General features: G+C 36.0%; 1 protein-coding gene across 1 annotated transcript in view; it reads left to right on the top strand.

Annotated features, from left to right (window-relative positions):
- Positions 1 to 2,114: 2,114 nt before the first annotated feature.
- The window catches only part of LOC149796244 (uncharacterized), a 43,896-nt gene continuing 21,035 nt past the window's right edge, over positions 2,115 to 24,975 (top strand). Inside the window, exon 1 of the mRNA XM_089966194.1 lies at positions 2,115 to 2,473. The gene's annotated coding sequence lies outside the window, so the exon portion shown is untranslated. The remainder of the gene's footprint in view (positions 2,474 to 24,975) is intronic.

Raw genomic sequence — 24,975 nt, 5'->3', positions numbered from 1 at the left:
TTTTTCAATAACACATGTGCAGATGATGTGTATATTGCCATTATTTGTGAATACAGATACACACTGTACATATGAAAGATAAACACTGCACATATTAAAGTTATACACTGTAAATATTAAAGGTATACACTCTTTTCTACTCATCTGATATGGAAACAACTTCATAAGACGTGGGACCGATCCGAGAGCCTAAGTGGTTTGAGCGTCCGCATCGGATTGAACCTCGCCGTGTCATATGACTGACTTATAAAAATGGTACTAGCAGTTGCATCGTTTGTTGCTCAGTGTTAAGAGGTTAGTGTTATAACTGGTTGACCTGGTGTCAGGATAATGTGACCTGGTGGGACATCATGCTACATGTCTGCGGCATGATGCCCCAGTGCTAGACATCACTATAAACTGTCACACTGCAGACATCGTAGCGAAATGACTGACACGTTCTTAAAGCTACGATAAAAATGAAAACCGCACACACACATAAGACATGAAACTTATTCCGTCATCACCAATGGAGAAGTTATAAATGCACGTACAGTTTATTGATAGTTTTATTAGCAGAGCAAATTCACTTTGTGTATTTGGTGAGAGAGAGAGAGAGAGAGAGAGAGATTTGTACCGTTACGTGTTTTATTTGGGACTAAACGATTTTAACAGAGCAAAGGTATCAAAGGAAATCAACTTTATTCAATGTTAGTATCAAAACAATTAAAAAAAAAATGTGATAGCGACATTTTCCCATGATTCCTAGTGTGAAGTTTCGACGTTTTTCAATATGAATCGCAAATTCCACCCATAAGTCAACCTTTACTTCCTTCTCTCTGAGATTAACTTAAATTTTAAAGCGTAGTATTAGTGCAATGGGTATGAACAAAATACAAACTGGAATCACTTCTTAATATACTTTCCTTATATATTTCCCCAATTTTTATTATGAAATCAAATGTATTATTTGGAAGTTACTTATATCAGGCTCTAAATTAGTCACATTATTAGAAAGAAACTGAACTTATGGTATCCATCATTTTCTGGAAATTATTTCCGCTTGAATGAAACGACTAGAGACGTTAGAACCAACGAATTTTCTGTGACAGGCCTAGTCAGACCTATTTAATTTGTCATCCTAATCAAAACCCAACCGACTCTTCAATATACATTTATTTGTTTTGTTTAGGCTTTGTTGATGTACTCCATTTTTGCAAGTAACATGCATCGCTGGTTATCAAAGCCACAATAATTCTAATATTAATGCTTTTGATAGGGACTTAAATAAAATGCCATACACGCTCAGTGTGTGCAGTCGCACTATGACGGTAACAACCGCTGCCTTATTAATCCAGAGTAAATATAATATGAAGTGTCAAGTCACCCTAGAGGAGCACATTGACCGGCTTACGATCATATAATGCTAATATATATGTCACTAAGCGCGTCGAACGTCCTGAATCCTTAAATATATCACTGTAAACACAACAGCATGGAATGGGTACAATATCTTCATTTTTTGTCTGGCTCAGATCCTGACAGTTTGATCCAAACATGTGCTTCTTAGATCCCACGGCTGTTGGCGACTTTTCTCTATATTATGATACTTAATATCGCTAATGTGGTTGCTTGTGCGCACTGAGCATGCACAGGTTATATTCATTAATTATGGCCGCAATGAAAATGTTCTTTGACATCTCAGTTTTTTTCAATTTTTTAACGATTATGTGATTTTCTGTAATCCAAAATACTAAAACAATTATATTCAAAAGTTCGTTAGTTATTTTGTTTCGACGCACACGCACACAATAAGCGAACAGTAATACGGCAAGTAGGAACAGACATTCAAACCTAGACTGTCATTTTCAGATACAAATAGTCTCGACCACACTAAATCGGCATTGATCTCTTTATTACAGTGGTTTAAACTGATAATGTAGCCGCAGGTGATTCATATAGAATATACAGTTTATACCCGTTCTTTATGGGAAGTCATTGTGTAGCTGACGAGACTGTTACATCAAAGTATAAGAGAAGATTCTTAGTGACTTTTTCTTAAAATAAAGTTATTTTGTTCTTTAAATGGGTAATAGTCTTCAAGACGTTATATTCGCTATGCAGTGTCCGCACAAATGGAGTCCTTATTATTACAGATGTAAATATCGATCCTTAACAACTGTTGTTATGTAACAATGTACCGGTGTAAATTGGCATGTATTAATAACACAAGCACGGACAAGAAAGGGTACTTGATTTTATTCCTAGTGAGATAAAAGTCGCATATAATCAATCGACTGATCGTGTATATACGTCGCCTGTGATTGCGAAAACGGCGATTATCACATTCGTGAAGTCAGTATGCAATTATTGATAATCTTTCATAAAAACATTTACTGAATGAATGGAATGTAAAATGCCTATAGGAATCAAAGGAATCGGAGTTGAATAATATCGTGTCCCTAGCTTGTGAAGCAAGATCGATTTAGTTCAGGTAAGTTTCACCATTTATGACGTAATTTCTTTTCACTCTTTCGTTAGATTATATTTCATATATAATCATATTCGCATGGAATATTTATCACAGAATTAGGTCTCCATACATGTTTACAAACGGAATGGCAATTGAAGTCTGAAGCTACAAAACTGTTTCAAAATCGCAATTGGCCTCTGTGTAAAATATTAGGGAAAGGTTTAATAAGGTTATGTTCTGAAAAGGAATTTGACATCGAGGCTGTAAAAATATTTTCAAAAAGACATAGTTGGTACCAATGGAATAGTAATTTTATATATAAGATTTTTCTTTAGATCTATATTTTTATTTTTTTACGTTGTTAAAAAATATATTTATTTTTTTTAAATACAAAATGACATTGTAGGTAAAGGGAAAAAGCAGTGTTAAAATTCCATAGCTGACCAAAAGCTACGATTACAATTCAAGGAACAGAGTATGACTTCTTACATATGTAGCCAGACATACTATCAAGGGAGAAGTGAAGAGTGATGCTGAGGCAGCATCTACTAACCAGCAAGCCGTGTGACTGACCTGCACACACTCATCTACTGACGAACTAATACACCAACTAAAACACGAAAGGTCTATCAGTCCTTACACATATCAGCCCTTAAAGGGTCGTAAAGTCCACTGACATACCCACTATTCAGCTTTAATGATGCATAGGATGCTTAAGATCGATGATGATAATAGATACCGACCTTCCATCAAAACGATATCCTGTTCCCTCGTTGTCAATCTGGCAATCGGAGCTAGCATGCAATAGAGGTATCGGGCTACGGGAAGACCCTAAATCCACAGTCTGAAGAAAGTCACACAAAATACCCACAAATATTAGCAAAGCGTGGCACTATAACGAGAAAATATACCACTATGGTGGCAATGAGAATTGCCATATGGCATTAATGTTGCACATGTAAAATGTATGGTTCAACAGAAGTTCCTTCTAAACGACCAGGGATTTAACAATAAGGTACTTTTATGGCTACAAGGGAAATTAACACTATGATACGATTATTTAACATTATACTACTATACTATGATGGTTTAACATTATCGTAACCCTATGAAATGAATGGGAATTAAAACTGAGACATTAAAATGGTTTAAAATTGGTCGTACGACCTCGATGGAAAATTATCTTGTGTCATGCCTTTGCACTTGTAATTTTGTTTCTCTTTTATCCTTGTTTTGCTTTTTTGGGGTGGTGGTGGTGGTGGAAATGGTCTATGGCTTCTAACGAGAATTCCTTGTTAAGAACTGTCATAGGTTTAATATTATTATGGATGTGGCCTCAGTGGGAATTTAGCAGTGAGGCTATAAAATGGTTTCCAAAATGACCCTATGCTCAGTGGAAATTGTAGTGATGAAAATAACCTCATATTTGACATAAATGTGACCCTATATCGTCAAGGGGAGTTTGACAAAGAGACTGTAAACACGGTTAACAAAATGAAACCATGGGAACAAAGCGAGTCACAATTAAAAATTGACCTGATATTTTCCTTTGTACATGTATTTTTGTGTATAAAAAATGACACTATAGGCATATGTGAAATGGTAATTTTAAATGTACATTTTGATGACCAACATCTACATATGCTATCCAAGGGAAAGAGTATGACTATTTACACAGATACACAAACATGCTATCAAATATAAGTGCATTTCCTCATTGCCTGGAGAGGCATCACAATCGATGTACTACGTATATCGTTTACATGAAGTTTCTTAATTACGAGAATCGATAATATTGACTACGAAGGTGATGAAGTTCAATCTGATGATGACGATGACAATGATCATTATAAGCTTGATGACGATGATGACGATAATGATAATATCAATCAAATTTTCCATCCGGGGATCCGTTAAAACACTTAGTAATGAATAACATAAATTACAAAGATGTTTTTCCATCATCGATACCACATTATGTCACATCATATGTTAAACATGGATTAGTCAAATATATTTATAATTTGACCCTGGTCTGTATATCTGACAATATCCATTTACTCAGGTAATCACGAACTCCTGCTTTCATTAACGTGTAAAACTGAAGTGAAGTTTCTTAATGAGAGAGTACTTTAACGTAACATCAAAAATCATTGTTTGCCTGCTGCTCTATTGTCTCATATAAAACACATTACATTTCCATTCTTTGAGGAGTTTATGACATCCATCCTTTCTCTAGACTCAATAGTTTAGCTATAGTCGAACTAACATAGTATAAAGAGGACGAAATCATTAAGAATTACATTCCTTTTCACATGTCGATATAACTTGATTGTTTGTTACTCTCTCAAAAGTTCAGCAGTATATAATATTGTTGATAGATTGTATGGATATTTTTTATATTATGCCTATTTTTAAAACCAATGCTTAATTGTTAACGTTAATGTATTTAGGAGTCATATTTGTACAGAAAAATAGTCCATATTATTATAATACCAAGAACATATTGACTGTCACATGTGCGTACCTAATCGTATAGGGTACTTATCTGAAGTGTTATCATACACCTCCACCTGAACGTATATGTACATCTATTTACCTTCTATACTTAACCTTCAGGGTAAAATTTAGGGACTACCTTATTGACATTTTTAAACTTGTATGAAAGGTAAATCCTTTCTATCACCAGTAAAATATCAGGGAACAAAGCGAATATAAATGAGCATACCAAATGTATTTACACTACAGGTGTGTTCTATGCGACCCACTATTTCAGAACCTCATCATTTGATAACTGTGTTCACTTTGCTAGAAGCCTATCTCAAACAAGATCAGAAAGTAATGTTTTTTTTTCATCTCCACTTGCCTATATATCTGTGAAATTTGGACATCTATATTATCATGAATTAATCCCATTGCTAATAATCATGTGTCCCGTATGTATATGAAAGGTATATGTTTAGATCTATTTACATCTCGTGTTTTTCTCTCAAGTTGTATGTGTGATTTGGATTTTTAAAGTAGCTTATGAACTTTCAGACATATCGCTACGATGTCTGCAAAGTGGCAGTTTATTGTGATGTCTAGTATTGGAGCACAATGTCGCAGACTTGTAGCATGATGTCCCATCCAGTCACATTATCCTGACGCGAGGCCAACCAGTCCTAACACTAACCTCTTAATGATGTCCGCCTAACGAAGGAACTGTTAGTAACATTTTTATAAGTCTTTAGTATGACTCGACCTGAGTTCTAACCCGTAATCTCCCGCATCCGAGGCAGACGTTCTAACCACTAGGCCACCGGAGCGGTCGAGTTGAGGGGAAATAATAGAAGTGAACAGTGAAGTCGAAAGTTTCGAGAGAGAGAGGGGGGGGGAGGGATATATATATATATATATATATATATATATATATATATATATATATATATATATATATACACACACAAAGAGGGTGAGAGAGAGAGAGAGAGAGAGATGGGAAAGACTACCCATGATTTATGAATTTAAATGACATAACCAAATCATATTTAGAAACATTTGGAAATATAACCGAATTAGAGCGAAGGTAAACAATGTAAATATCTCCTGGTCCTATGCAACGCATTTAGAAGTGAAGTATATTGATATCCAATAATACATGTATACCAACTTGTTCACATACAGACAGACACACGCACACACATACATACATCTATGTATATATATATATATATATATATATATATATATATATATATATATATATATATATATATATATATATATATATATATATATATATATATATATATATAATGCACTGGAAGAAGGTGAATTAGGAATAAAAATATATGCTAATAAAAAATCAATTTTAGTACATGTCGATTTAAGGGGTGTTTTTTTTTTTAAATATATGAAAACAGGGCTGTTAGAAGCCATTTTACATTTTATTGTATACGGCGGCCCTGTACGATTTGGTTGGTTTCCCTCGACTCCTTCTCGTGATATTTAGATGATAGAAACAGCTGCTGTACGAAAACATCACTATATTCGGCTTCTCTTTTCATCATTGATCCGTGCTCAGACTATTCAAAAGACGTGGAGCAAAATCAGAAGTTTTACTCTTTTCTTAGCATTTTTTGACTTATCTCCACTCAGGGACAAAACAATTAGGAAAGAAAAGAAAGAAGGACTATAAAGATAAAAGAAAAGAAGAAACAACGAAAGAAGAATTATACGGGTAACTTAAAAAGACCTCAAGTCATGGAAGCTACATCGGTATAAACTTAAAAGTGTGGAGTTCTCCTGCATTTCTCGATGTGGCCCATTCTTACCATGCCTTCGCAGCAGCAGAGTATCTAGGGTTGTCGCTTCTTGAGTTATTAAGTAAAATGTTTGTAATTCTCCGGTCTCCATGTTGATTGCGATCACCGGTCTTCTGGGCATTCTGGAGCCTCTGGATGATCAGTGTTTCATATTGTCTCGGATAGTAACCGCTATGAGATTATCTGTGTTATTATCAGTCCTGTTGCGAATGACAGCTCGACAACTAATCCGGAAGGTATCATGTCATAATTACACTCTTATACAATCCTCGAAACGGGTAACGTTTTCCTGTTACCATATGGACCTGATACAGTTACGATATGATAAACGTTTTGTGTAGTTCCAAACTTCGGATGGATCTTTGTCTAGACGTGTCTTACTCCTGCGTTCTGATCACTCTCATAGTTATCAAAGATAACTTGAGATTCCAAGTGGGACATGCTGATGCCTTATCATCATATACTATATTATATCTCTCTAATTGACCGATGCAGACTAAGACAGTTCAAACAGTTGAATGTATTCCACACGATTGTTTCTGCTCAATGGTGGTATGGAATCGTCCAGAACTCGATTCTGTTTGATAGGATGATGACTTCAGAACCAGACCAATCTATGTTTGCCGAAGCGCTCTCCGTGCTGAACTACTCTCCTGGAAATCTGTTCAGTCACTCTTCACACATCTTAATCTTATAATAGCTTTTACCGGCGGGAAACGTAAAGATGGTGTAGTTGGTGCATGCAGCGATGGAAGGGGTGATTCCCGTGGATATTTTAAACTATAGAGATAAAATATAGTTGATTGTCAGGGCTCGGTCGTTGAGGTCACAAATTCGATTCCGGTTACTGGCATGGTCTTGAGAGAGGTCCTGTATTCGGTAGAAGGTGCCTTAGTCAGTAACAAGCTTCTGTTTTTGATCTTCCACTTTGGACATAATGTCTCCACTCGAATACAACGATGCTGTCTCTTGATTATATCCTGGACCTGTTATGGACATAATGCTGTTTATGCTACACGAAAGAAGGCTTAACTTGAGATCACTATCCCCAACTCATAATAAGTAACGGTGACCCCTAGGATGATCCGTTCTCAGCAAAAGGACTCATGAGGCTTCGATTCCAAGTATGAACGTACACGCTTACGGTCTTCTTGACCCAGGATATCATTCACATCATGACCGAATCCAATGACATGGAGTCCTTGCAGTACAGCATGATGACAAAGGACGTCTGTACCATGAAATCTTTGTTGACTGCATTATTATTTTGACGAGTTATATTCCACCTACCGACGAACGGAGGAAGATGCTCAGAGGGAATCTACACTCACCCATGGCGATCAGAACAAGCAGGAGGAAATAGTTCTATCGCTGTTTAGCGATCCCAAGAGTTAAAACTCTGTCCTCATAAGCTCACAGATGACAAACGGGAGATGGATGAAACTTTTGTGAAGGATACTGTCCAGCCCATATTTCTTGGGAAGCACGGTATCGCCGAACGATTTTCTGTCAGTGATGGTTCTATCATCCACCCAAGTCACTATTATCATCCGATCGAGAAGAAATATTGTCGCGGCGGTTGTCGTGGATATTCGATGTATTATTTCAGCCACATAAACATCCTTGAGTCCGTCAGGATCCAATCCACGGGAACCTTGACAAATCCCATAACCTAATAATTTTCTTAATAAGATTAAGGAATTATTGATTAAACTCAAGGACTGGTTAATTGAACTGGCAAGACAAGATGCTACTGCTATTCATGTAGTCATATGATCGTTTCTGGCGTCTGTTTGCAACTTTTCCGCTGATGGAGTAGCAGTCGTTACCTGGAATCTGGTAGACGCTAATGTCATCGGTGTCGTGACGGCTATCACTACCTACACCAAATAGACTACCTCCGGTAGAAGACTCATTTCTTCCTGGAAAAACAATGCTTTTGAGAGATGTAAGTCTTTCAAAAACAAGATTGTCTGAATGCAGACACAATGTGACATTTTACAGGGTATCCCGGAGATAAGTCAGAATTTTTATTTATATCTTAGCATTTTCTCTCCAGATACATTTTTCTTCAGCGACGTTGTTGCGGTTTCCAGGATATCCTTGGTTGATCGGTGGATAACCTGAATAGTGTTAGCGTATAGAAAATATACAGTCACTGTCTTCATTTCTTTATGATGATATAGGTTATCATGTGGTCAGTTCTCTCAATCTCTCTCTGTCTTTTATGGATGTGAACTCTCAGCATCTGTGGGATACGAATCCTCTCCGGAGAGAGATCGTCCCAACAACACAACATCTGCACCTGAGGTGGTTAAGTCATTGATTGACCCGGGACGTCGCAGATAGCTGGATGTGACTGTCTCCTGGGCCCAGCATCAATGTTGTCCTAGTTCTTCTGGACCTGGACCAAGACCACCCGTTCCTGATCAGACCATATGTCAGTCACAGCCATCCAGGGTCGGCGTCGGGACAGTTGTTCCTCACGAGAAGAAAAAGAAATTGCGCTCCATGTCCTCGGTGCTGCCAGCAATCGTTAAAGTAAGTAAACCAAATTGTTCCTTGAAGTCAAAAACAGAAAGAATCCATAGTGGACGTTTTCAGTCGTGATGGAGATATGCCGAAAACACATAAAAAGGAAGAAATATTTCTGGCTTCACAATACCTTGTATTTTACCACTTTCACGACAATGTTGTATTTAGTTAACTTGGAAGGAGAACAATCCCGCAATAACATTAAAGAGTTAAGTCTGGACCTGAAGAAAATAAATAAACACCATGTCGACTGCTGGGCCATGATATTGTCACTAAGTATCTTCGTTGCAAGATCTCAGGATGGTAAATCATAAGATACTCTCACAGCCGCCGTTTGTCAATGATGCCGCCAACAAGGATTATGTAGACTTGGAGGAGATGAATACACGATCTTGTTTTTATTTTATATTCAGTTCCTATTATTCTCAGCAATGCGTACTGCTGAAACTTACACCATCACTTTTGATCCAACTCCATACTACAAGATGTCTGTGGGGATGATCTCTCTGGCTGCTTCTTCCTCAGATCTTACTCTGTTCACGTTTCCCACATCAAGTATATTGATAAAATCAAAATATATCATGTGTGGCTGGAAAGGAACTTCGGAGATTGGTTTACTTATGTCAGTTGCTATGTCACGTCGACGTGGTCCCATTTAGCTGTATTTACCTAGTCTTCGGCTTTGGATTGCGGACGTTCCTCGGTCGGCATGGAGTAGAAACTACAAGATCGATCACATGGAATTGCCCTGAATTAAGACCGCTCTCAAACATATACAAACATATCGTTGAGAGAACCAGGAAACAGACTAACCACTCCATCCGCACTAAGTCCACAGATCGTTGAGAACAAACGATTTATCTATGAAAAGCAGAAACAGGATAGAGGACCCAGACACATATATTTCGGCGCTGTAGAATGCTATGAATAATCTGCAGCCGGCATCAATCGATGTCATTGACATTTCTCAGATTGATGATATCGTGAGTAATGGAGATACAGGAAACAGGACAACTTGGAAGAAAGCAGTGGCTAGAACTATTCAGGCTAACGTAATGGAGGTGGAGGATAAGATACAAGAGATAGAAGACTCCACATCATTAAAGTCGTATGAGGTAGAGGAGTCTCTGGTCAGAATCAAAAAGGTTATCAAAATCCTGACAGATAATGATATATCTAGAATATCCGACAAAATCCGAAGCGACGTAAATTAGATCAAAGCCCACAAAGGATAAAACTGTTAGTCTGGAATCCATAATAAATGCCTCAGATATAATGAGCTCGATGAAAGAAGAAGCAGGATATAAACATTGGAAGACATTTCAGCAGAAATCCGACTCAAACTCATTGCATATTCCCCCCGACAGAAACGGTGCTGTTTACCGGCGAGCACATCGTTAGGAGAAGGACCATCCTTAATGAGACACCAGGAGTCTACTTCCTGAATCGGATACACCCTGATATGAAATATGAGAATATAAACGACGTCGAGCACATTGTCATTGAGATGCTTTTTCTGCGATAACGATACTATGGAGGATACTCCCCCTGACATGCAAAACGGATCGATTCACATCATCAGGAGATAAATGATAAAGTTATATCTGCGGTGTAGACATATGATAATAAATGCACTCTATGGAGGGATAAGCATGTTGTTGTAGAGAGACCCCTTGGTGTCAGATTATAAGGAAATCACAACGATCATAAACCTACCAAGGAGGACTCATAATGGAAATATGAGGTGATTCAAGAAAAGCAGCATGATTTCAGGGAAGTGATTGAAATCCATTCGGCTCCACTCGATGACCGTTCTTCTCAAGCATGTGCTATTCTGTTTCTTTTTTATGATTATCATCGTCTGTTTATCAGCAGCTGATGGATCTGTCTAGACGATCTCTGACATTCACGTTAACGTGATTGATTATGTAGCCCTTGGTCTTAGTGTACTGAATATAATCAGCCGATTTGCTCATAGTACACTAGTTCAACGGCAGAGGTATCACGTCGAGATGATCACCGATGCGGAATGCACTATGAATCGTGTTTCCACCACATTTTCTCTGTCAATTGATGACAACGACGTCTCTGTGGACACGTATGAGATATGTATGTCCGATATCCACCTGATCATACTAACAATAGGTGCTATTCAGATGCAATCCGTCAATATTAACTCGGACCTTAAGCTGGAATCGTCCAGGTGTTAACTGTTATCTTTTATTATGGAGATAAATCCTAAAATGCTGAAAAGAGAAATGTATGTCCTATATACAACACGGGGCATGATACTATCACGTAGCACATTGTCCATAGACAAGTTTATGAACACACGGTCAGTGACAAGATCGCCGGGTCAAAGATCATGATGTAGTTTTCTTCATAGCAGCATTTAACGTCATATGATGCAAGTGCTCTCAGTTAGAGAGACAGTTTACTATATAGTAGCTCTACAGTAGAATCTGCCTGGACTAAAAGACAAATCCTATAGTAACGATAATCATGAATCACTACAATAGCTATATTCCTTTCCAAGCAAGAAGCACATTTTAGCTATCTTGATGCTATCATCTTATTCATCTATTTTAAGTTTTATGTGTACACTTACACCGACGAAATCAATGCCGATTCTGACCATATGTTACGTTTTTAGGCTCATATAAACAGTAACACAAGAAAGATTGAAAACAACATGCTTTGAAAAATATAACAAATTATTAATTTCCCTTAAACAAAATAATTTAAAAATGAAACAATATGAGAACTTACGGTTTCTAGAATCAAATCCAAACATAATACCAGAATAATCCACGAATACAATTGTTTGAAGTGCTAATATTGAAATGTTCTAACGATTCCATGTTCGAGTCCCTACGAAGAATCTAAGATGGAAAGTGAAAATGTATAATGTAGCCTGTACTGTGCTGAAGTTTACATTTTGTTGTAGAAACATAATAATAGTTGTCCAGAAATGTCCTTGTTCACGAGATATGTATGAATGCAATAATATTTCCAGCGAAAAGAATTAATCTTCTAGAGTCCAAATAATCTGAAGAAAAGTTAACATATAACTCAAAAACTCAAAATTTTCAATACTGGTCACAGCAGAAGAAAACATGTTCACATCGAGCGTTTAAAAGCCCGGACTTTGAGATCTCTCTCCCTAAACATCACCATTAATATTAGGTATTTCGCAATTTAAGTTTCGAAATGCCTAATTGCGAAATAGTGGACCCTGTGATCATGCTTATATGTAAAAGTCACATACCTACTGTATTTCCTTGATAAGAACCAATGATCTTGCTCCGAGAAAAAGTTGTTTTCTTGTAAACAAAATTACATTACATTGACATGTAAAGAATAAAACGATTAAGAAAACCCCAAAACAATTAGATCAAATCAAACACAATTTAAATCAAATATAAACAACCCTGAGGTTATTCGTGGTAGTGTGGTCTTCAATGAGATTAAGCCAGATTAAAGTCAGGTAATCCATGTCCATTCTCCCCAGAACATCGATACCGTCGTCTCCTTTGTTGAGACGCTTTACCGGGTCAGAGCTATCGTGCTGAAAACCAATAGAGGTTATCATCTCCTGGGATAGCCTGATACGTTCTTTGCTACTGTGGAAATCCGAGCCAATACAACTTATATAGCCGAACCATATCCTTCCTCAAAGGTCGATGTTCAGGTAGACATTCATAATTTAAAACTATCCTCGACTAAAACTAGTGCGTATAGCCGATGCAAGGAGTTAATTGAAGAATAGACGTTGTACGATTCCCTGGTACAGCCTTATGATGCAAGATACTATGAAAGTTATCTCGATCTGAATCTATCACTTTGAAGACTTATCAGGATATATCTGCCGTGAAATCTCCGAAAAACTCTCAGGAGATCCGATTGGTCTGATATCGGTGGTATCCAGGATGTCGACATGACTGTCTTTCACAGAGAATCTAGAATGATCGTTTTCACGATAATATTGACGCGCTAGTGTTTATTCACGAGAACGTTCTTTATATGTACTGGGCTAGAGAAGATTGGGGAGTGACTATGACTTACCATACGGAGAATGAACAAACATAGAAAGAAACGCAATCCGATACTCTCCAAAAAGCTTTTTACGGTGAGTCCTACACAGGCGTCTCGATTCATACTTCATCGAGAAATGTCTGAACACGTGCATGTTTTAAGAAAAAAATCTTTCTCTTAGCAATGCTGATAAGCTTCTACAGCGATTCAACGACAGGATTATTGACGCTAAGAAAATCGACGTGTTCCACAAAATCGATATCAATCATTACTCGCTTGTTCAGAAAATGAAACACCATCCAGAAAACTGCCGTTGGTCTATCTCCATCACGTCCGATCGTGCCTACATGAAAACTGCAAACATGAAGATTGCAGGGCATTCTACCTAGATACGTCTGAAAGTTATTATATTAATTGTTCTTCATGTGTTCTGGTAAATCTGAAGCGGCATGGGGCACGATATGTAAAGCTCTTAAGAAAGACATTCACCAATAAAACAGCGGTCGACTACCATCTAGAATCGTACCAAAACATCCCAGGAGAAACAAATCTGAACGAGCATATGAGTTTTATACGTGTCTCTTCATCGGAGATCCATCGACAAGAAGCTCAGAACAAAGGCCACTGGTCGATGTGCTTCTAACATCATGTACATTGTTAGTGGCTGGTTCCTGGTTCGATTGTGCTTGAATGGTTAAAGATTAGGAAAATGCACTTAATGCTTTTAATTATCGAATGATGTCGAATGGAATTGCATATATACCTATTAGCAAGAAATGCAATTGTTGTGTATATGGTTATTTAATAAATTGATGTAGTTAGGTAGGTAAGCAAATATGCATATGAAGCAGAGTAACATTTTCTCCTTTTAAAATCTACAGTTTCCTCTTTAAGTTCCTATATCTGAATACAATCATAACAATCCTCTTTTAAAATGGGGGGTGGGTGGGCTGGTTCATCTAACAGAAGAAGGCAAACATTCGTGATGAATTATATGTGTAACAAATCTTCTGTTCGAACACACGTATTGGAAAGACAAAATAATGTCTGATTTGTACTGCAAATTACACGCTTGTTTTAGACTGGCATTTAAACTCACAAATAGTGAGATAAACATTAGAACAACCAGAAGTCGGACATAAAATTGAATCAACAATGATGGGAAGCTAGCTGATGGGGAGACAAAGAGATGTACTCAAATAGACAAATCGGCCTAGCAAACGAATTGATAGGCATTGGCGAACGGTTGGAAAATGGAACTGATGGATAAACAAACATAGTCGATTAAAATGCTGAAGAGACGAACAGATAAACATATTAATTCACAGGCCCATTCACGGACAAAGAAACGGTAGAATTGAGAATGATAAATGGACATGATAAGCACAGACGAATGAACAAAAAATACAGTTGCTCTATGAATAACTGTACTGGCGTTTTCATCAAGGTAACCCAGACTATAAAAGTTTTAATCGTTATATATACACACGAGAATATCTCTCTAAAGTTGACTATTCAAAAATGACAATTATTTATGTATAACAATGTTTTGTGTCTTATTTTTATTTGATAGTAGATCATAGGGGTCATTTTGTAAACAACATTCCATTGCTTCGTGATTGTGAGTTGCACTTTAAGATACTCTAATTTTGCTCATTTTGTATTATAAAATAGGTGATAAACATAATTCCTTATTCCTATTTTAACTTCCGTAGGAATTCCGAATTTTAGATGTGTTCAATTATTATTTGAGGGGATTTATTCATTTGAATACTTACTTGGAATTACCAATCGATCATTGTTTCCATGATAAATCACTATTTTGGGATTATTGTTAATTCATTTGAAGACAGATATGATTATAAAATTGTGATACATCAAGACTATTGACACATTATAACATTTAAGGTTTCTGGCATGTCAACGCAATTAGAAGTGGAATTCGTTAGGATTACCACGGGATTTCATTTATAGATATGTTTTCTTTTGGAATTGTAATATAATTTTTAGGACTACTTGATATTAAATGCATGATAATGTAGGTTCTTAATTTATTTTCACTTTGTCTTTGAAACAGTAAATCATTTTTGAATATTACGAAACTTGTTGGCTTTCATTCGTTTCTGTTGCTTAATTTAAGACAATAGATTCGTAACGGAACGACTTTTTCTCGTAACATGGATCTGGATGTAAATGCATAGGGAAACATTCGTGTCTTCTATGTGTTTGCTTATACATAACGCAGTTTATTTCCAAGAGGTTGAATATTGGTTAGTAATATACATTCTGCTTATAATAATATAATGCTTACTAAGCAAATGTTTCTTCGTTTGTTATCGATTGCATTATTGATCATCTATATGAGTGTGACACATTTTTACTGATAGCATAGGTACAGCCTAAGTGTAAATATCGTGGTAGTGCAACATATGCACATCGCGTGATTTGATTACAATTGTGTACCTTCAAAATACAGCGATAAGATAAGTGCCTTAGACATTGCCACTATATACAGCACGATGCCAACCTTCCGATGGGTGTATTTCTGTGTGAAAGAAATAATTGTCCAGGAGACTGCATGTCAAGTTCTATTTGCATTTGATGATAAAGGGTTCGGCAAATATCATCATATTTTTAATTTGGAAAGTGTCGAGGTAAGGATCTGATATTTTAATCAGGTTATAAGAACATATTATTCCGAAAACATGTTTTTATTTGCATTTCTTCACAAATAATATTTATGTTACATTTCACCAATCTGTATTCTTCAGCTTCCTTACTTACGTTTATCTGTCCCTTAATTTTTTTTAAATATGCACTTGCGTTGATCTTCATTTGTCATAACGCTTCAATGGCCTGAACTGTTAGACTACTAATGTGATACTTTTAAAATGACCAATTAATGCGGCCTATTCAGAGGAATAGATTACGTTTTATTAAGCCAACACCTTATTCGTGATCATCTATGAAATCTGCTCAAGGCTGTTTTATTTGGGAGTCCGGATGGGGAATTAAGATAATAGGCATTAAAATTAGTTAATTGATTTAAATTCTATATCGTATATTCCCTATAAAAGGATAAGTCGTCTCTGAGCTCTATGGACTACAACTAATCTAAGAGAGCGCAGAATTACCGCATACAGGCAAAATACTAGACTAATCTTTTTGTATTTTATGTTATTGCCGTTGAGAATATAGAATCCATGGCCTTCATTTTGCATCAGTGAAAATGGATCCAGAATGCGCGAACGTTGAGATGGATTTAAGACCAAATTACTCATCCAGGTTGATAGAGTCGTTGCATCCAGCTTTATGCCAAAAGAGAAGAATGCCCTATCCCTAGTTTGTGAAGTGAAATATATTTATTTAAGGCAGGTCTTTACGGAAGTGTTTTAATTTCTTAGCAGACAATCGAATATCAACAAACAAGATACACAATTTGGCGATTTTTGGTGCTCATGCCATTATGTATCATTACAGATGCACAACAATTTTTTTTTTTAAAGTAACATATTAAGTAACAAATGCATGAAATAAATATTGGTTTTACGTTGAAGAGTCTGCTAAGTCGGTAATATGTTTTGAATGTATTTGTTTACAGAAAGCATAACGATTGTCTTAGGTCAAATATAATAATAGAAACGATGTGACAGTCCCACAAATAACTGGCAACTGTAGCAACCAACTTCACACAATCTCTCATGCAGCACAAATTTAACATTTTCAGCTGTCGACAGTATCATAATAAGGAATTTAAAAATTACAATATGTTTAACTAGTTATTAATCTGATGACGTAGTGCAGTTTTTTTAATCCAGTCCCAGGTTTGCAAGATATATTAGCAATAGTGAACTTAGAATAAGTGATCTCTAATTAGCAAGTTAAACAGTCTGTTTATTCGCTTGAAAACCAGACGGATATAAATACTGCAACTCATAAATTAAGAGATGCGATACAACATATCAGAAATTTTGTTTCTTTGCAGAATTTATAATGATAAGGATATAAATTTACACTGTATTGGCCATGTGAATGCACGTATACATATATAACAAAACAGATAATATTAAATAACATTTAAAGACCTTTAAATGCATCACATTATCTACTAAAAATGTTGCCTTATATCTCTATTGTGTGTTTAACTTTCGTCCATGATTGTAAGTAGACTTAATCGTAAAAGAACATTTGTAAGCATGTTAACGTAGATCGGAGGTCAGAACATTGATTTTCCACTAGGGATTTACATGGTCTAACTGCTATTTGGCAGGAGGATTCGCTAAAATTGAATTCACCTGTCCTTTTCTTATACACGATTTGCGGTAACTTTCCGTTAAAATGTTGAAGTCCTTTTTCACAAAAGGTGTTTGCTGCTTCTGGATGTATTATATAAGGTTGTTTACATGAGAATTAGTCATTCTTATTTTAATATCTGTCTAGTGGAATTAGGCTTTAGTTGTGTTCCGTTTTAATCTTTGGGGATTTATTTATTTAAATTATTCATTGGAATTAGAAAGTAAATCACTATTTTGGGATGGGATTAATGTAAATTTGTTCTGGATTATATCATTGTGATACATAAAGACTGTTGGCAAATTTGCACATTCAAGGCTACATACACACTTGAACGTTCAGTACTGGAATTAATTGTGTTTACTCTACGACTTGGGCTAGTAATAAGACCTTTATGATCATTTGAAATTATTATTTGTACATTAAGTTGTTTAAAATTTCCACTTTGCATTCCAGGGTATTATGTTCTTTCTTGAAAGTTACTCAACTTTTTGTTTTTTCCTGCTACATAGTTTAAGACCACATAGTCGTAATATAAAATTGAGGGCTAATATGGGGTAGTAAGAGAAATTAAAATTAATTTTTAAAGTTAAATTGACTTTGCCGTTGAATTTTCTTTATTCGTGGTAAATAACACATATTTATGAAATCTATAGTGAAACAAACAACCATTCACAGCCTTGGTGGATAAGAATGTTTTGGATAAAAGTGCTTTGGATTTTGTATCTAGTTACGAGAGGAAATTAAAATAACTGCAGTTAAAAAGCCAATGGAAATAGAGTAAAGAACGCTTCAAGTTCTAAAATAAATGATGCACATTCAAATGTAGGAAAGAAGCTTAAAATGGAACTCAAAGCGAGAGAATAGAGGGAATGCAGATGCATGAAAACCAAATATACAGTGGGTGAGAAGCAAATGCCAACACAGAGAGAATAAAGGGAAATACAATTGAAATTTAAAGAAATAAAACTGACAGGAGGAGCCAAATCCCTTCCATCTTTACACGCGTGTTCAGGTTTTGATATTATCAAAAATATCAAGTTTGTGGCTTTATTTCAGGAAATAAATAAGTTGATAAATACTATGCGAAAATTTTGCTGAAAACTTAAAATGCCCAAGAGTACCATATACTTTGCTATTACAAAGTGTACTTATTGGCAGATCTTCTGATATCCACATTTCACTGTCATTTAAACAGTGTTCGGATTATAAAGTAATAAAGGAATCTAACTTCAAGAGTGATGAGTTGGTACCTTGCTTTAAATTGAACAACAACCAACATGTTTAGCAAAATTCAACAAATAATGTATTTCCCTATGACACAAAGGGAAACTTTAAATGGACCTTGCAGGTCTTTGATTTTAATACCATGTAATCCAAAGGTTCTCTCCCATGTCAGCCGATGTGTCAATAGTCTAGGTTAAACAGATGAGCTATTTCTTTTGATGTATCACAATGATATAATCAGTACGTGCTTGACTCGATTTACAATCATTCCAAACAGTGCTTTAGTCATAACTTACAACGATCTGTAATTCTAATGAACAGTTTTTCAATAAATGATTCCTCTCAAATTATATTGGAACGCAAAACTGAACTTAAAGTAGGAATGAAGACTTTTGTTTTTACGTTAGAACCATATATAAAAAACCTAAGACACTATAAGATCATTTTACCATAAAATTTGCAAAGAAGTCCCAACTTAGAACATTCGAAGGGTAGAGTTTGAACTTAAATCCATGTAAGACCATGTCCACATGGTTGATCAACATTAAACACAACATATACAAATAAATAACATTATATAAAGGAATACTAGCTACTGAACGTTCATTCAATCAAAGTATTTTCTTAGCAAGTACATTGTAAAACGGACGATATAACGCCTCTTCCTGGACCGAATGGGAGATCTAGCTGACAGCATGCCAAAATTCAATGAAATGTTAGTATCAAAGCTGCAGTTCGGGTTGACATGCAAACATATTCCTGACATAAAATTCCACTTTAGGCAAAGGACAAGAATCAAGGTCCCAATTTTAAGGTGCCATATTAATCTAATCCTGAGGCATACCTGGATTTAGTTGGGCTGGCATATGGGCATCGTTAACGAATGTTTTGCATGACTCAAGTGGATCATCGTTTTATCTACAATTGCATCACCATCTTTATCATGTGCAAATCAGGTAGTATGAAATACCTGATCCAGACCGATTTCTGATTTGTACCAGACCCACAGGTCCCCACTAATTCGATGGTCCTAGCCATGCTTGTAAATGCTAAAAAGGCCAAGAAACAGTTATTTATGTTCTTCAGATATATACACCTGATACAGCGTTTGCTGAGAATATTTCTTAACATTCACAGTAGATAAAGTATCATATGCTTTTTCTATGTTACACTTGATGCATCGGATGCAAGAGTGTTATCCATATAATCAGTAATTCAAATAAATCAAAACAAGAAGCATTGTAGATTGTTTTAGTACATTCCGGGACCTGTTCCTTTTTTGCATGGAGAAGAGTTAAAATGAACTTTCTACTAACCCGAGATACCAAGCCAAACCAAAAAGTCATCACAGCCAATTCTCAATTAAACATCTATATCATGAAAATTCCCACAGGCTATTATTTTGGAGCTCAGTATTTGATGGAAATGAATGTGTGTATTTTCGACGATCAATTTGGCAAACTCCTCTCAGAAAACGAAACGAAGTGTCAAGATCGAGTCCAACAAAATAGCTCTTCGCCTACTGATGACATGTTTGCATGTGGAAAAGTTGTCCATCACCTTTATCCCCATCTTGTTGACATTTCTCGGTGGAGAAACCAGCATAGATACCAACAACAACTACCGATTTTACTAGTATTTTTCTTACCTAGTGGAACTGAACGAAGGAATGAATGAGATTTTTGTGTACTCCGAAGTAGTGGAATGCAAAGACCAGGAACACACAGACACATTCATTCTTTATTCGTTCACGCCACAGCAAATACAAACATAACGAGACGACGAAGTCACCTTCCTGAGGAGATCATAAACACGTAGCGAGAACGACTAGGAAAAGAACAGCCAGAAAATTTGACGTCTTTGGTTATTAAAGAAGGAGAGAGAGACAAACATACCCAACGAGCGTTTTGCGAATGTTCTCAGTCAGAACATGATCTGTATGCCATGCCACCCAAAATGATGACGATGGAAGATTTCCAATGGGTGGAATTTCATCCTTTCTCCTCTTTGACGACCTCAGCTCTAAACGAATGTTTAATCAAAGGAGAGACTAAATATTACATCGATCTGAATAGCAGTTACTTGTACTTGAAAGTCAAAGTTCTCGATCCATCTGTAAATTCTATCGACGGCGACGAGGACGTTGTTCTCGTCAAAATAGGAAAAGGAAGATGAAACATTTAATGGAGAAGATGGAGAGTTGGTGGAATAGAATGGAGGGGAGAACTTAGCTAAGGCACAATAGCCCTTTTCAAGGCCAATGCATTGCCTCGAACATATTTTGTATGTATTGTCAGATTGATGTGTTTGTGCATTTATGTATGTGTATATATAAGTATATATATGGTGTCTTTGTTCCTCTAAATACCATTATCCCTACAGAGACAGACCCTCCCATGTTCCATTCACCTTCCCATGTAATGAATGTAGTTATTATTGGTATGGTTGTAAATATTGATCTTAAACGATCGTTGTTATGATATAGTGCTCAGGTATATATGTGCATTCGAAACACAATGCCAATACTAAAAAAGGTTAGTTGAAGATTTATCTTGCGAGATATTAGTTGTATGTAATATATACACTGATCCCCTACATAGCCAATCTATCATGGATCAAAAGATGAAAGGACTAGGAGTGGGGTAAAATAACCATTGAAACATTTCAGGAAAACGTCATCATTGGTATGGTTATAAACATCGATCTTAAACGATCGTTGTTATGATATAGTGCACATGTATATATGTGCATTCGAAACACAAGGTCAATAAGAAAGGTTAGTTGAAGAGTTATCTTGTGAGATATTAGTCGCATGTAATCTATACACTGATCCCCTACATAGCTAATATATCATGGATCAAAAGATGAAAGGACTAGGAGTGGGGTAAAATAAGCATTGAAACATTTCAGTAAAACGTTTACTGAACGGTGATATGTAAAGTATATGTTGGAACTAATGAAAACAGATTTATGATATATACAATCGAACATGACACCTATGCTTTTATTTTTGCTTCACATTATATTTCATTTTATAAGTAAGTTTTTATGAAAATAATTAAAACAATACTGATACTCCAAACCCATTTCAAATAAAGCATTCTTGTCGTAACCCAAAAATGATGGCAGGACCAGAGCGTTATAATAGTATCGAATAATAGTCACCCAAAAAAACGCTCTGGTGTCCACTCAGTGTCAATCCAGCAATCCCGGCTTAATTATTATACAATTACCCTAGGGAAAGAACGTAATAAAATGTCCATAATCTGACATTTAACAACTAACGTACCCCTCAGCTTTAGAAATCTTAATGATTCTGGACACAGCCATTTGTTACATCGATTTAATGCATCCTTCTTACATCCTATTGAGCGATTCAAGCCATTACCTCCCCCTGATACTGTCTCCAAACCGGAACAGGAAATAATTAGTTCTGTAACAGACAATTTACATGATCTTGGACTTGTACAAGTTCCTCAAGGACATGCATCAGTTAAATATGTAGGTATGTATTTTCTGCGCTCTTCTTTACGTAGAAATAAAATAAAGGAAACCTACTGGAATTTGTTTGTTTTTTTTAAAGCTTGCATGCGTGGTACGAAAATAATCAACTCCGAATATTTCTTTAATTTCGAAAGACTTTTTAATTGATACCTATATATATATTATAATTGAATGACGTAACATAAGAATAATCCAAGCGAAGATCATGAAATATAATTCATGTGGTTATTGAGGATCATTAAGCTATTCATTTAGGGAATTCAATGCGAGCAAATTTTACAAATAAGCTAACATTTTTACTTATTAAAGATGGAACATAAATGAAGTTAAATAGTATATAATTAACTATGATGGATATCAAATAAATTTATATCCTGAAAGCTCTGTCAATATCATACAAGTGATGACAGATTCTCGTCTGAACAAGTGGATACAGAGTGGTAAGCAAATATAAATATTTGACACTTCAACACATATACAATTGAAAACAGTCATTAAGAAAGTTATGCAGCCTTCCGTAACATAAACACAATTATTAGTTCCATAATGTGCACATAAAGGCCTAGCTATGTAGTCGATTCGTGAATATATTGCATAAGACATATTTCACGAGAGAAATCCTCAAACAACCTTTCTTATCATGTGCATGTGGTTTGAATACACAAACATACATAACGGTACACTAATGCAAACAACGGTTGTTAAATATCGATTGGTATGGTTATAAATATCGATCTTAAACGATTGTTATTATGGTATAGTGCACAGGTGTATATGTGTGTGCATTTAAAACACAAGGCCAATAATAAAGAAGGTTAGTCATGGATTTATTTTGTGAGATATAAGTCGTATATAATCTAATCACCGATTATTTTCAAAGCTAATGTATCATGGAACAAACGATGATAAACCTATACATGGGGTAAACAATACCTTGCAAAATTTGGAAATGATTGACTGGATGGTGGTAGATATAGTTTATATTGAAGCCGAAGGGAACGAGGTTGAAGAATGTTCCATTTTCGGATTGTGAAACAAGCTGCATCCACTTCTGGTAAGTATCATCGTACATAATGTCAATGGCTTCGTTCTTGCTTGAAATTATATTTCATTTTATAATTAAATTTTTAATGAACAGTATAAAACAATGTTGTTACTCCAAACATATTTTAAAATAACTCATCATCGTCTTAACCCAAACCTGTTGGCAGAGAGGAGGACCTGAGAGTTATATTTTGGAAAATACCAACCGCCAACCAAAACGTTATCCTGTCCTCTTAGCTTCAATTCAGCAATCGGATCTTAAACATCATATAATTATCACCAGGGAAAAGCATAGCACAATGTTCAAAATCTAACATTTACCAACCAATTTGTCCCTCGGCTTTTGGAATCTTAGGAATTCTGGTGGCATCCATTAATGAGACACTCGAACATACTCTGAGTATATAAACAAAATATATTGATAACGTTTGAATATAATTATGTCAGCAGTGATGTGATTATATATGTTGATACAATATTAAAGACTATAATTGTCTCTATAGCAATTGAGACCACATTGTCAGAATTAAATTTCATGCCATTACCGCACGTGGCCTCGAAAATATTCATTGGACTTTGTGTGCCGCCGACAACACGTGGGGTGAATTTCGTGACACGTTTGCGCGGATTACATGGGATCCATATAGTTTTCTCACCATTGATTAGGCTGGTGGACCAAGCTATTATCGTCAGGAAAACTCATAATTGCTTCAGACTATGACGCAGTGCCGCAAAAAGGTCAAATATATGTTACAGTCACTGCATGAGAGAGGCCGAAAGAATGGTTTGAACAAACATTTACGCTGTCGATGAAACCCACAAAATAAATTGCCGAACATATCAAACATAAAAAAGCCCACAAGACCAACTGAATAGGCCATCACCTGTTTCCCACAGGCGATAGAGGAAGCCAAAAGAAACAATGACGAAGCTTTTCTTGAACTTGATGAGAATGTACGAGAGACACATGCTAGAATGCCGGACGTGCCACCCGAGTACGAGTCGCAAATGAAAACGCTGCCTCAGTTCTGTTAGTAAAGAATCCGTGAGGATTTCCTCGTCATTCGTATAGTCTTTTCTCTGAGCAGACCTCCCGACTGGATACGCCATATGATATAACCACCATGAAAGACATCTGATAAATACATGAATAACGCATGGGCAAAATGATATTTTACTGGAAAGAAACGCGGTAACGGTGCTCTTTTTGGTCAGATACTGAATTCATATAGGAGTGAAGAGTTTGAAGAAGAGCTTTTATTATAAATTTTGGCCCACCAATGATGCAACCACATCTTGAATTACCAAGTCAACTTGCGCCAGAACAAAGTCCTAGGTCGCGAATACATCGACCAATCTATCGAAAAGACGAAGAAGAACAACAACGTGTATTTCAGGAGCGACAAAAACACTTTATGAACTATCAAGCACAAGAACAGCCATAACCCGAATTTAACAGAATGGAATAACTAGCTCATTGGCTAGACGAACAAATAGAAAAAGAGAAACGGTCTAAGCAAACCGGCACCGAAGCAACAACGCAAACGTGTACATATAGCACCATTTCTATAACAGTCA

This window comes from Sinohyriopsis cumingii, chromosome 7, assembly GCF_028554795.1.
Source record: "Sinohyriopsis cumingii isolate HCF-2022 chromosome 7, ASM2855479v2, whole genome shotgun sequence".
NCBI classification, from domain to species: Eukaryota; Metazoa; Mollusca; class Bivalvia; order Unionida; family Unionidae; genus Sinohyriopsis; species Sinohyriopsis cumingii.
The sequence above is the reverse complement of the archived record's forward strand: the minus strand, read 5'-3'. Positions and strand labels throughout refer to the sequence as shown.